General features: G+C 39.3%; 1 protein-coding gene across 1 annotated transcript in view; it reads left to right on the forward strand.

Annotated features, from left to right (window-relative positions):
• Nucleotides 1–8,050: 8,050 nt before the first annotated feature.
• LOC124180513 (unconventional myosin-IXb) overlaps nucleotides 8,051–13,364 on the forward strand; it is a 48,922-nt gene continuing 43,608 nt past the window's right edge. Inside the window, exon 1 of the mRNA XM_046566134.1 lies at nucleotides 8,051–8,497. The gene's annotated coding sequence lies outside the window, so the exon portion shown is untranslated. The remainder of the gene's footprint in view (nucleotides 8,498–13,364) is intronic.

Below are 13,364 nucleotides of genomic sequence, written 5' to 3' on the forward strand. Positions count from 1 at the left end.
CAGAAATGATTCTAAAACCATTTGAAAACGGAAAACATGTCAACGTGAAAAGAAAAGAAGAAATTACGTTTCTACATCGATACAAGAAAATGAAAAACAAATGAAATCTAGTATTGAAATTAATTAAAATCATATTATAGAAAAAATGCTAGCAGTGCAGTTATGGTATATTTACTCATCACCATTCAATATTCGATTTGGTGAGAAATCGCTTGTAGAGATTGAATTGAGATTGTTATAGAGTTGACTAAGGAAAACAAAGGATCGAGTATTAAAATAAATTGAAATTACACTGTAGAAAAAATGCTAACAATTATAGTCATAATATGTTTACTCGCCACCACACAATATCTGACCTGAGTATGCGCTTGCGGAGATTGAATTGAGAATGTTATGCTTGACTGAGATTCTCCGGTCAGTTTCCAGGCGGGGAAGATGAAGCCTCACACACCATAAACGAATGTTTACATTGTGCTGACGAGTTTTTACCACCATTCAGATTATTCCTTTATGCATATACACCAAAGCGCGTTGTCATACTCGGTCGACTCCGTGGCGTCAATTTTTGGACATTATGCCCGAGAGGAATTCCGTCACGTTTCATGACTCTGCAACTCATCCTATATATACCTATATACCATGGTATACTATGATATACACTATATAAATACAGTATAATATACGCCTTGAATAGTAGGTATATGAAAATATATATTGATTACAAACTGTGTGCTCAGGATGTTTACGAGCAAACACTTTTTCTCCTCTACCTCTTCCTCCACCTCCTCCTCCTTCTTTACAGCCTACCTTTGGAACGTAGGTATAACGTTCTTCGGTTTTCCTAATGGACGTGGATTGAAACGTGTTCGGAATCAATTCCCTCACCGTGTAACGATCCCCGGGTAATATGTGTGTGTAGTAGGTCAAAGATCAGGAGGTCTTTAAAAGATTTCTGTCGAATTAACCGTCCAACATCGCATCGCGTCATGCAGTAAAGTTTTCTTTACTTTTACACATGGTACGAATTGAGCAACATTCAACTCCAAATGCGGGTGTAACGAGATTAAATAATATCATCCTCGGTGTATGTTATGTTGCGAATGTTATACAGATGGTGAAAAAGCATCAACGTAAACGATACAGATTATACACGGAGCTTTGAGACAATAAAACAAAAAAAACAAAGGTATTGAATTCCCAAGCGTTTCAACATTCGAGTGATAAAAAAGGCAGATTACTATAGTGAAATACTGTTTCCGGGTGAACGTAATAATAAACGACAAATTGCCAGGAATATTAGAAACATGATTGAAAATATAAGTTATTGGACGTTGTTACTAATAAAGATGACACGATTACATTTGAAACTAAGTGAGCCATCACGTCTCGCTTTTCAAAGTAATTTGAAAATGAGGAACAGCATGTACATGAATTTCTCTGACAATGACTCATTCTTGAAATCCTTCAAGAACTCGTGGTAAATTTCCGAAATTATTTCAAACCTGTGTGTAATAATATGACCTGCGGTTAAAATCCTTTGAAATTGATTGAAATTCCCGAAAACTACGTGGAATTTGAATAATAACAAAATTTGGGGATCTCGTGTTCATTGAAGCTGAACAGTAACCAACCCGCCGCGTCACGAGGTTTGCCTTTACATCCACGGTGAGGTGCAAAGGTTGGACTCAGCGATGCATTATGGTTACCATCAGAGTATCGAAGCGTTTGGGAAAACCCGAATGATCGGTAAATTATATCGGGCTGAAACCAGCCAGGTATAAAGCAATATCGCGCATGTAATTAGCAGCCAAAGTGATCACGTCGGTTGGGCGTTATATTTACCCCGCGGTATGCATGGGGTGTTACGATAACCACAACAACGCATGTGGCCAGCCAACAGCCGGCATCAAAGTGCGTTTATCACGCGTGGGAATGAGGCAGGAGTAACCGTTTGAAGTTCGGGCTGTTGTGAATGTAGCTACGCGTACATACCAGGAGTTTTCCGTGAAACTCTTTGGTCAACGCCAGAGAATAGGCAACCGGAGCTACATTCTGAATACGCAAGAGCAAAATCCGAGCGAGGTTGCCTATCCGCAGGCGCCGAGTGGCAGGTTTCAGGGAAAACTCCCGGTACGTGTGCAGCCATAAGCGATCTCATCTGTTCCCGTAATTGAGCAAAAGTCCGCATCATGCGAGGGGGGGACAGTAAATCTTCCGGCTTATCGCGCCGCGAACGGAAACAATGATGACGCGGAACGCACGCTGGGCGGTTTCCTGTCCACGCAGACACTTCAAAGGATAGAGGGGGAGTAAAAATATTGGACAATCGAGTGTTATTCCCCGCGAGAATAGCTCCTGCTCGACCTTCAAACTTTATTTATCACCGCAACGCAGCCGCTAAGCGCTGCGCTCTGCAAGCTCTAACAAAAGTGCAGCACTGCGAGGTCCAGTGATGAATAGTACCGACGACTTTTCTGCAGGGACGTCAAACCGCGAAGAAGGGCGAACGCAGCGGCGGCCGGCATTCCGTAATGCGACGTTGGGTCAGGTTAGGATCGAAGAAAGCTTCGCTGCAGGAGATAAAGGAATATATAGTGCTTCCTTAAGGGGACATGCCGCTGATGTTTACATTGAGCGACGTATATTGCACTGCTGCATAGTTGCACTCGCCGCTATAGGTATCTATTATTCTTATGCTGTTGAATTTTTCAGTACCCGATAATACAGTTTGCGAATTCTCATTCAACTGAACCGTAAACTCAATTTACGCAAAAGTTTTGTCCACCGAAAAAAAAAACTGAGGGATTTTCACCCTAGTTTTTGACACTGAAGATAATTAGTTTTTTAACGAAATCATTTGGCGCATAATCGTAACAAAGAACAATATCATTCGTGTTAATTTCTTGAAAAATCTGGTAAAATAGGTATCGTCATGACAACGATTCAAATAGTGCTGGAATGTACAAGAATATTCGATACAAGTAACTTACTCAGTGTGATTATAGTTGGCGATACCACATTTTTCTATAATCGCTATCGCAGAGCATGATACATTTTTTACCAGGTCGTAATCATACAACTGTAGAAGCCTAATTAGCTCACTTCGATACTTTGTTTCTTTTAATAAATTATGCGTGTGGTATAGACTACCGCACGTTTTTCCAAATTGACTCCGAAAGAATGGTAAAAGTGTTGAACATATTCCTTATATGTTGTGAACGATAACGGCGTCGTTTGGACACAGTGAGAGTGAATTGAAAAAGGACGCCCGCAGGACCATTTGAGTGCCCTTGAAAGGTTATTCAGATGTTATCTCATCTGACAGAAAGAAAATATAACAAGAATTTTCTAATCTTAATTCGAGCATCTTGACCGACGGCATGTGTAGCCTGCCCGAAAGGACCAAATCTCCTGGAACCTGATACACGTGATTTAAAATCGTTCCGTTTCGTCGCTTAGGCAGGGTATATAATATATGTACAGTATATTGCCGTAGGTATAGTGTATACTTATAAATCTACATCTGGAACCGGGGCTTAGAGACAACTTTTTGTACGCCACGTTATTTATGTATGTATGTGTATGTGTGACACGTTCTTCTATACTACCGTATTCTTTAGAATCTCGTCTTAGACAGAACTATCATATTAAAACCCCGATATTCCTATACCGAAACTGAATTAATAAGAAGCCTAAAACTAATTTTTCTGAGACGGTAATAATATTAAACTATGAAAGGATCGATGTCGAATATTTAAAATTTTCAGAATGTGAATCAATAAATGTCCAAGTCGTTTATATAACTTACAACTAGCTAGCAGTTCTAGAAAAATGAATTATATGGTACAGTCACAGAAACCAGACATCCAAATTACTTTAAATATTATCGTGCAATAGAGACTGTTTCAAATCAGTTTATGATCAGCAAAGTACTGTATAATTAACTTTTGTCTGCAGGTAACAGCAGATTTTAACTATTAACCTTGTGAGAACCGTGAAAGATGAACAATGCATGGTTGAACGTTTACTGTACGCAATACATTCTGCATCTGCCTGTTTTTAGTTTCAGGCTGCGGAAATGCTTAGCGCATTAATTACAACGACAATCCGACATCGGTCTTTCAACCTCTCCTTAGCAGATCTCCTGTGAAGATTTTGATTAGTATTAAAGATAAGAGCAGCCCGCGCGTGTGCGTGTCGTGTATAGGTCATTACCGATAATGAATATGTGGGAAAGATGGGATCGGTAATATTCCCCTCGCACATACATAGATATATCACAGCCGAATCTTTCGCTCTTTCAACTTACAATTAGGAGCTATATTTTAGATGAAATCTAAATCAATATATAATTGCGTTAACGGTAAAACCGCTCAGCGGGTGTTTATCTGTTTGGTATGAATGCGCTCGATCGGTAATTCGTAATTCGAAATGATCGTTACATTCGAGGGAAGCGGCGCGCGCCGCCGACGCCGATCCCGTGATCACGCCTTGCAGCCGACTTCACGCGTCTCCGCGCACACGCATTCGGGCTCCCCTTTGACCCCTAAGAACGTAATAACACAGTTTCGTCTACGGATGTTCGCCGCGGGTTCGGCTGCAGCTTTCTCACCGGGCCGAACCGATCGGCCCGACATCTTGCGCGTGGGTGTACCTTTCCACTTGCGTACACTTCACCGACACCACACACGGCCGCAGACTCCACCGCACTTCGGTAGATCCTCTTATGCCGTCCACCCGCCCCGCGCTTAATCCCCAGAAACACGCGCTACGGAAAACTCGCAGCGCATCGGCTGAAACGTAGCACAAACAGCCGACGGATTCAAATTGGGCAAAGCAGTGTTCCAAAAATCAATAACACACACGCGCACGTATACGCTAAGAGAAATTTTTAGTTCCGGTTACCGCTCAGTCCTTAATTATCTTCATTTTTACCACAATCGAAAAATATAGTTCTAGGTACAAAATGAAAATTAGTTTTGTACCTGTTACCGGAAAGTCTAGTATCCGTTACTATTCTTTCTCGTTACGATCACTGTTACTATATTTTCTTGTAACTGTTGGGAAAATTTAACGCTTGTGCAACAATAAATTGACGTTAAAGCCTTGTTTAACTAAAAAAGTAGAGTAAGCCGAGCAAACTGATTTTGCGTTGCAATTACCAAAAAGGGATCGACAATAGCGCAAAATGGTCACGCGTACCTCGTTTTTCGTAATCCCAACAATATTCAAACAGTTTATTTAACGATACCTGTTTTACTCAATTTTTCTAGTTACTGTAACAAATGAAGTTTTTCTCAGTGTATCAAAGACATAGAAATAGTCAAGCCCATGGTACTAAACATAACTGCGCATTTTTACAAAAGGAAGAACGGTGGTACAGTCTTTGCTATAACTCGATGTCATTTTAGCGTGCTATACAGCATAAATATTGAAGTTACCATTTATAGAACTTGTTTGATTCACGGGTTTTTGTTCATTAAGAAATCAATTGTATGATGAATGTAAGCGATTAAATTTGAGAAACTCGAAGTTTTTTCAATACTGCAAAAAATATGTTGTTACAAGTCAACTGTCGCGTTGAAATGTTTCCAATTCACTGTAAAATTTACAGTTCAATAAGTTTGAAAATTTTTCAGTAGAAAACAAAACAGCAAACCAAAAACGAAATATTTCCACGAGGTTAACGAAGATTACATGTTACACTTGTATGACTGATATATTTTATAAGATCGTTAGGCGCGTATTGGGAGCAACCGAAATTCAACGTGACACATTCAAGCGAAGCAAGAGGTTCTCTTCCAAATGAATTAATATGTCAGATGTGGAAACGAATAGTTTGAAGATTTTTTTTATCCGAAGTTTTTATTAACAGGCCAGTGAACAGTAAAAACGGGCACGGATCATATACAGAAACACACCGAATGTAAAGCACTCAGCACTCAGGGCTCTCTGGAAGCAGAATGTCTCGTCATGATGCAATAATTTGTATTTTCAAATATTAGTCGACGTGAGATTTCAAGTTCGATACTAGCGATGCGATAAAGTTTCCGAGCATCGCTCCTTATTTAGGAACCTGGAATTCTCCGGTACGCGAGGAATTCCAACAAGTCCAACGAATACTGAACTATCTGCAATATTGCGCCAAGTCCTATCCAAAACTCGTCTTGAAAAGCGATTTCATCGATTGACGAAAATTTCTCGCAACTCCAATTAGCAACGTAACTTTTAAGACGTACGTCATAACTCATTACGGAAAGGGTGGCTATGCAGTTTTGCTGTAAAATTAAGGCGAGTACCGAGCTTGAAACAGTTCAGTAAACGCTAATCGTTCCGAATTGTTTCCGATCTTTCTTCCATATACACGTACTGGTTTTACTATTCAGTTGAACAACTATGCGCAGGGTTACAACTCTCCGTTTTAAACGGTTCATTAGGGAAGATGCTAACTCAGAAATTCCCGGTATTTCATCATAATATTCCGTACATCCTGGGTTACCAGGAGGAAGTACCATTACTCTCCCATAGCTGCTAAATTATGTTGTTGGCGATTCGCGGATAATTCTGAAAAGTCTATGGCTCAGGCCTTGTGAGTTCAAAACCGTTTATGGTTTTCACTTCATCGACGAAAGATATCAGACATTTTCATTTCAATCGGACAGAAAACTTGAGCTATTTCCCCGGCACATCGAAATTGACAATAGCGAATCTAATAACAAGGAGTGAGACGTCTGTACGAAAAGGATATTCTTTTCGAAAGAGATTGATTTTCCGTTAAGTATCTTCAGGTCCCCTGATTTTTGAAGCTGGAGGGAAAAATTGCGAGTGTCTAAAAAAAAAAAAAAAAAAAAAAAAAAAAAATGAATTGAATTCGGCTGATTAAAGACCAGGTAAAAAAAACAAATGGCTCAAAAATTTTCGAGAACAGGGATATGACTTGTAAGTGTTCTTCGTCTGTAATTTCTATCCATGCACAAAAAGAAGAATCAAAAGTAAATTTTAATAAACAAATTCCAAGTGTCAAGAAGAAAATTCTTTATAACCCCAATCGAGAGTTGCAAGTACTTTAGATATTGATGTCACCGTTCAATAAAGTTTTAGTGACAATATACATCTCAGCAAGAATTTTTGCTGATAAAAGCAATATCTTCACTCAAGTAGCAAATACTTTGCAAAAACAGCAGAGTGATCTTCCCAGTTATTCATACTTAGATAAATTACTAATTTTGAATACCATGCAGTCCCTCATCATTGTCATTTTTTAACATTTACAAAAAATACAATTCCAGATACGGTATTAAAATGCGTTTTCCAACCGTAACTAGAATATCTAGTATGTGATAGATACCGTCAGTTTTGATCGTGCAGATCACTCGAACTATATTTTCTTTCAATTATCGCGATAATTTGACGACGATACCCTATGTAACTGGTAAAATGCAGTGAGTTAAAAAAAAAAAAAAAAAACAGATTCACCGTAGCAGTAACCAGAAAATCTAGTTTCGGAAAACGACATTCGAAACGTTGTTATACCGATAACGATTTGACACGAAACCATGAAAAACTTGCAGTTGCAGCGAATGATTGATTTCCTCAACTATATCCCCGATGTGTTCATCCCCGCGTCTCGCTTCGCGAGGGGGTTGAAGATCGGCGTCGTATCGCGTTGCTTCGTCGAGGAGCCAAAGCCCCTCCAGGAGGTCGTATCGCGTGACAGTGACAGAGGCCACGAAGGTATCGGTGGTAAGGTTGTCATGCCCGCATTGCGGAGGACAGGCGGCAGCCTGAGGATTTCGGGATGTCGCATCGGTGGAGTAAAGGGGGGCGGATATCAAGTCGCGAAAATCGGTGCCGGAGACACGCGGACTGGAGTGGAATACGGACGCGGTACGACGACTCGCGTAGGAACGACGTGCATACAACGTAAAGAGGACGGACACGTGATATCCCGGTCTCCTCTTTCTCGGGCCCCGTCGAGGCGACGGGCCCAGCAGCGCGGCCTTCTCAGTGAGAGGACCGCGAGCCGCGCCGGGCGCATCGTTCACCGAGAAGTCCTCTCAGCCGTTCCTCCGGAACCTCGAAGCGTGCTTCGCACTGTCACCTGACCGTCAGGACTTCCGAGTATCCGCGCACCCTTCGACCCTCTTTGATTCCACCCACCCTGAACGACTCGACGAATTTCCCGGAGGATCGCTTTACCGACCAAAAATCGGACCGTCGGATCGTCTTTTCCGGATTTTTTTTTAGACACCGAATATTTGAGAAAAAAAAGTTACTCAAGGTTTTTGGTTGACTTTATTACTACGCGGTAAACGGACTGAACTACACGGACGTCGGTGATCAATGTTTGTTTTCCCGAGTTATACTGATTTGTGGACTGTGACAGAAACGTGGAGTGATGATCGATCCGTTTATACGTGTGATGAGAGATACTGTTACGAAAACTTGGCGATGCTTGTTGGAAACGACGTTTTTTAAGGATTAACCCCGGTCCGAGGTGAGTGTCGTTCGTCAAAATGAGGATACTGAAAGCTTTTGTCGTGATCGGTAAATTTTGCTTGTCCAGTTATTGGAGAATAATTACCGATTAACAAAATCAGACATTAATATTGAAATATAGTATAGGATTCGTTTCGCACCAGTTCTGGTCAAGTCGCGGTATCATTTGAAGAGCGGAAATCCTACCAAAGAGTATATGGCAAGCCCGTCAAAGCTCGAATGGTTACGAAACGCTTTGGAACGAATCCTCATGCCGCTGGTATTATTCGTAAGGGTGCAATTAGAAATATCCGTACCAACTGAAGATACAAAATATCTGTGATCAATATCACTAACCGCCGTAACTTATCATCAACTGTAGAACTTTCGTACATATTCTAATATATGATTTGTAGTAAGAAGTATCTGGCCAATAAAACTGGCCATTTTAATTTTTTTCTCATCTCCAATAGGAAAAATTTCCCTAAATTATAGTCACGATAAAGTTGTAAAATGATTGTTTTCATTTTTCACCATAACTGAAAAACATTGCTTAGAGTATAAAATCGAGACAAGTTTTGTAGCTGTAATGAGAAAATCTGTTATCGACAATTATAATAACACTAAACAGTTTAGTTCGGTTAAATATCAATTTTTCTTGTAATTGCACCAATATTTGACTGTTATTGTAACGACACTTGTTTCACGGTAATTTCTGAGTGACTATAAAGATCCGAAATTTCTCTCAGTGAAGCGGTATCGATTGTAAAAATAATTGAAAATAACAATATCCACACGGCGCTGTGTTCAATGGTTCGAGAATCCAGGCCTGCTGCAGAAGGACGGCGTGATAATTGTCCGAGGGATTTCGCGCTCTGAAAGTTAATTGCAAATGACTTTACCAATAAACGTATGTGTAACGGTGTAATGCAATGCTGCTACTTACGCGTTGCCTCTACATATATGGAGTATGTCTAATACGGCATACAACGTTACGCGATTCTGCGGTTCGGACAGCGGGTTCAAACTCTCCTTTTTATGTATCCGGCTCGCATTGCCACCGCGGTGAACTTCATCTCGCGATTCAATTAAACGGTTCATTCGAAAATTATACCTTCAATTGGTCCATTACAATGCTCGACTATCGCCAGTTCGTGCAAACCTCAACAAGTCTACGCTGCCCAGGGTGTATTTCATACTATCATCATCTTCATTAGAAAGCTCACCTTTGCTAAACCAAGTCCTAACCGATTCCTTGTTCAAACTAAAAGAGAGAGAAAAAAAATGAAAAAAACACAGTCAAATACAGTTTATTCAAACGAATGTAGAAACTTGGATATTAGAAGTCATTAATAGCTTCACAGAACGATTGCATTGTCAGATAATTTGTTATTTTTTTTTTTTCTTCTAAAGCTGCGTATCTGCGTGTCGTTAAATTATAGTTGATTTTGATACCGAATAATTTTTTTGTCAATTGCAAGAGTCTCTGGTATTGTAAAATTGGACAGAATAAAATGAAAATATTTGTGCTTCTCGTACAAATTCATTTCACTGTGATACGTGAGAATGATTCGTGATATTTGACGTCAGATCATAGTTACTCACAATTCAGAGCGATTTGAGAGACTAATTCCTCTTTTAGTGAGTAAGTTGAGAGCTGAGTGACATTTGGCGGCCATACGCTGAACCAGAAACTAGATATTTCACGAATCGTAAGCTCAGCGGGAATTGGTCTAATTGAAGATCGATGGAACGATGGAACTTCAACACAGAAGTCATATCCGACGCTTTTTTGTGGACCTAAACTATTTTTACACGATACTTCCGGTAACCTCGTGCGATACAAGATCGATCATCGCGTATGTATCGAGTGCAACCGAAACGCCCAATCTTTTGCTTCTAATTAATTGTCTCGCCGGCTGGGTTTAATTTTAATTAGTCACCGACCCACGCGTTTGTTATATATAATATACAGATGCACGTATACTCGAATAGACTGAAAAAAATCCTGTCGATCCCTGCTTAATATTAATCTATGCGTATAACAACCGTTCACCCTTCTACCGAGCTATATATCCATCTACGAGATGAGATACATATGAGAATTGAGTTATTAATCCCCCGCTATCTTCGATCATCGGCTCAGAGATGAAACGATCATGTTCACGGTATAAATACGCCCACTGTCGTCGAGGTTAATGATGATTATTGATAACGGCTGCGCAGGTGCTCGTCTTTGCCTCATCAGGGGGTTTCAGCCAATTTCAACCCCCGCGAAATAAGCTCGCACGTGCTGCTCGGTCGATACAAAAGGAACCTTCAATCTATTCGCGTCAGAAGATGTCACCGGCCATATGGACTCGACATTTCTCGAACAACGGATATTGACTTAAGGTACCTGGTATAACGGAATTAGTTATCGTAGAATTGTAAAAAGAATAAACACAAACAATACTAATAATCTCGCTTCGAAGCGAAAAGTATTTGAAAACACTGAATCAACTTTTTCCATTGCGGTAAGTCAAGTTTTGAATTCGATCGTCTTGCGAACGATTAGCTTCCGAAAGTTCTCGAGGAGATTGGTTCGCCAAAAACATTGATACTTCTTATTACTTTCATTCCAGGATAGTCATACATTGGGTATTTATTAAATTATTATATTCGTAAGCTACGAAGATCTCTGCAATAACATAATAAACAAAATCTCAGATGTCACTGCCTGATTTCAAATCACTTCCAATTACTTAGATTTGTTCGATTTCACTTTATGTTTGTATATAAAATGGCTTATTTTATTCTGAAGACTATTTTTTAGAAAGTCACCGAAGCAGATTTTATTTCATATTTAGCAGTCCATTGAATATTGCCTTTTGTCGATTATAAACAATATTTGTGTAACGTTGTAAAACAGATTTTGAACAATTTTGAAGTGTTTTCAAATGAAACGTGGATATCTATAAGCGTCTGTACATAATTTTTTTCAGTACTTTTTTTTTCTTGTATTCTCCAAGAAATCATTATTATTAAATTACGAATATAATAATTCGATAAATATTTAAAGCAGGACTATTTCGCAACGAAAATTAATATAAGTTATCGATATTTGGCCAACCAACTTCCGCCTAAGAAAATAAGAACTACCTGTTTCCAGATGAAAATCTTTGGGTTTCGAGTATACCTTGTCGTTCTAATTGGTCCACGAATAGAATTCGGGTGTGTATTTTTTGTTAGCCAGCTTGTTTGTTGAGCGCTCCGCGATCATCGACGGAGATGGAAAAAAAAGAAGAGAGTAAACCGTTCCTGAGATCATGTTTGAGAGATATTCTTACACAGAGACCGTAACAAATTCCATGTACCAATAGATCACCGTACATAAATCTGTCTCTTCGTGTCGTTCATAAATCTAGTTTCAAGGGAGCTGCTTAGGCTGCCCGAAGCCGAAATATTATTTCTTTCGGCGTTTCGAAAACCAAAAGTTGCATGGTGGAAATTGTATCGTTGGTTAATTATCAAAAATTTAGATAACAACCGGTTTCATTGAAGTACACATTTTTTCGCATGATAAAAAAAAATTTTGAACCTTGTTTTCATCGACGTTTATTCGAACGAATAAATTTTCCCGCTGAGAATTCAACTTTGCTACGTTATTGTCGATATCTGCTCGTTAAAAAAGGTTGAGAAAATTTGGGCCCACCTTCTGGTGAAGTTTACACGGACGTATAACGTCGAAAATGAAAAATTTCACGTCACGACGCAGGTGCAGTTAGTATAACATTGTAGAAAATAATGGTAAAAGTTGATGCAGGCGTTGTGCTAGCCGTGAACAGGGTTAAGCCGAGATATGAGAAGAAAAGAAGAGAAACCAAAGCCATTGGTACAATTCATTTTAACCTCTTTTCAAGTCTGCGGGGCATTCGTATTCAAATTCTGAGCTTTGAGGTAAGGTGGGCATGCATAATTCCTGCCCGCCTCCGCCTCTAACAACGCGGTTCAGAAGAGCACGTAATCCGTGCGCAATCGTTTAGGAATAACGGACGGTTGTTTTACACTCCGCTCCTCGTCCTCGTTTTTTAATAATTTAAAAATCAGCGGGCGCCGAAACTCGCTCGCCTCCTTCTTAAACCTCAACTGAATGATATGACGAAGATATTAGGTCCTCTCAATTTTAGATATCATATATATATATATATCATAATAGTTAAATATAATTAAATATTTATTTGCTTTTCTCTTTATTTCCTTGTTTTTATTATGCTGGGAAGGAAAACTTGTTGAAATTATTACGCGTTCGTCACCTCATCGATGAAACTTTTCCTAACCAACGTATTACCGAAAAATATGTTCAACAGAAATTAGCGAATTTTTACGAACTACAACTTTCACATATTTTCACTATCAGATCGTTACGTACATGAATAATTATTTTTTTCTTACCAGGATAATTGATTGAGTATAAGCTAATGCCGTAATTCCATTTATCCCTGACATAAGATAATAACTATTGATCGAATTAATACTCCAGTCTGTTAATTTAACCAATTAATTTTAATTTTTTTCAAACCATACACGTATGTGAAATATTTGGATATCTCGGCATGAAAATTCTCGTTATTCTCTTGTGGTAAATCATCGAATATTCGTGTGAAATTCTTTTGAGGCATAAATCATTTACGTGTCACTTTACCTGAGAGTAAAATAAATCGACTTTATTACAATCACGTACCTTACGGACCACATATATACTCGCAAACGATTATTCACCTAGTTTATACGTGCACACCCTCGATCGGTGCCTCGAAAAAAGTGAATATAAAAAAATGTTAATACGACTTATGTATTTTTCATGCGGTTAACGAGGTGAAATGAATACAGCGGGAGAGACAGGA

Source organism: Neodiprion fabricii, chromosome 4 (assembly GCF_021155785.1).
Source record: "Neodiprion fabricii isolate iyNeoFabr1 chromosome 4, iyNeoFabr1.1, whole genome shotgun sequence".
Taxonomy (NCBI): domain Eukaryota; kingdom Metazoa; phylum Arthropoda; class Insecta; order Hymenoptera; family Diprionidae; genus Neodiprion; species Neodiprion fabricii.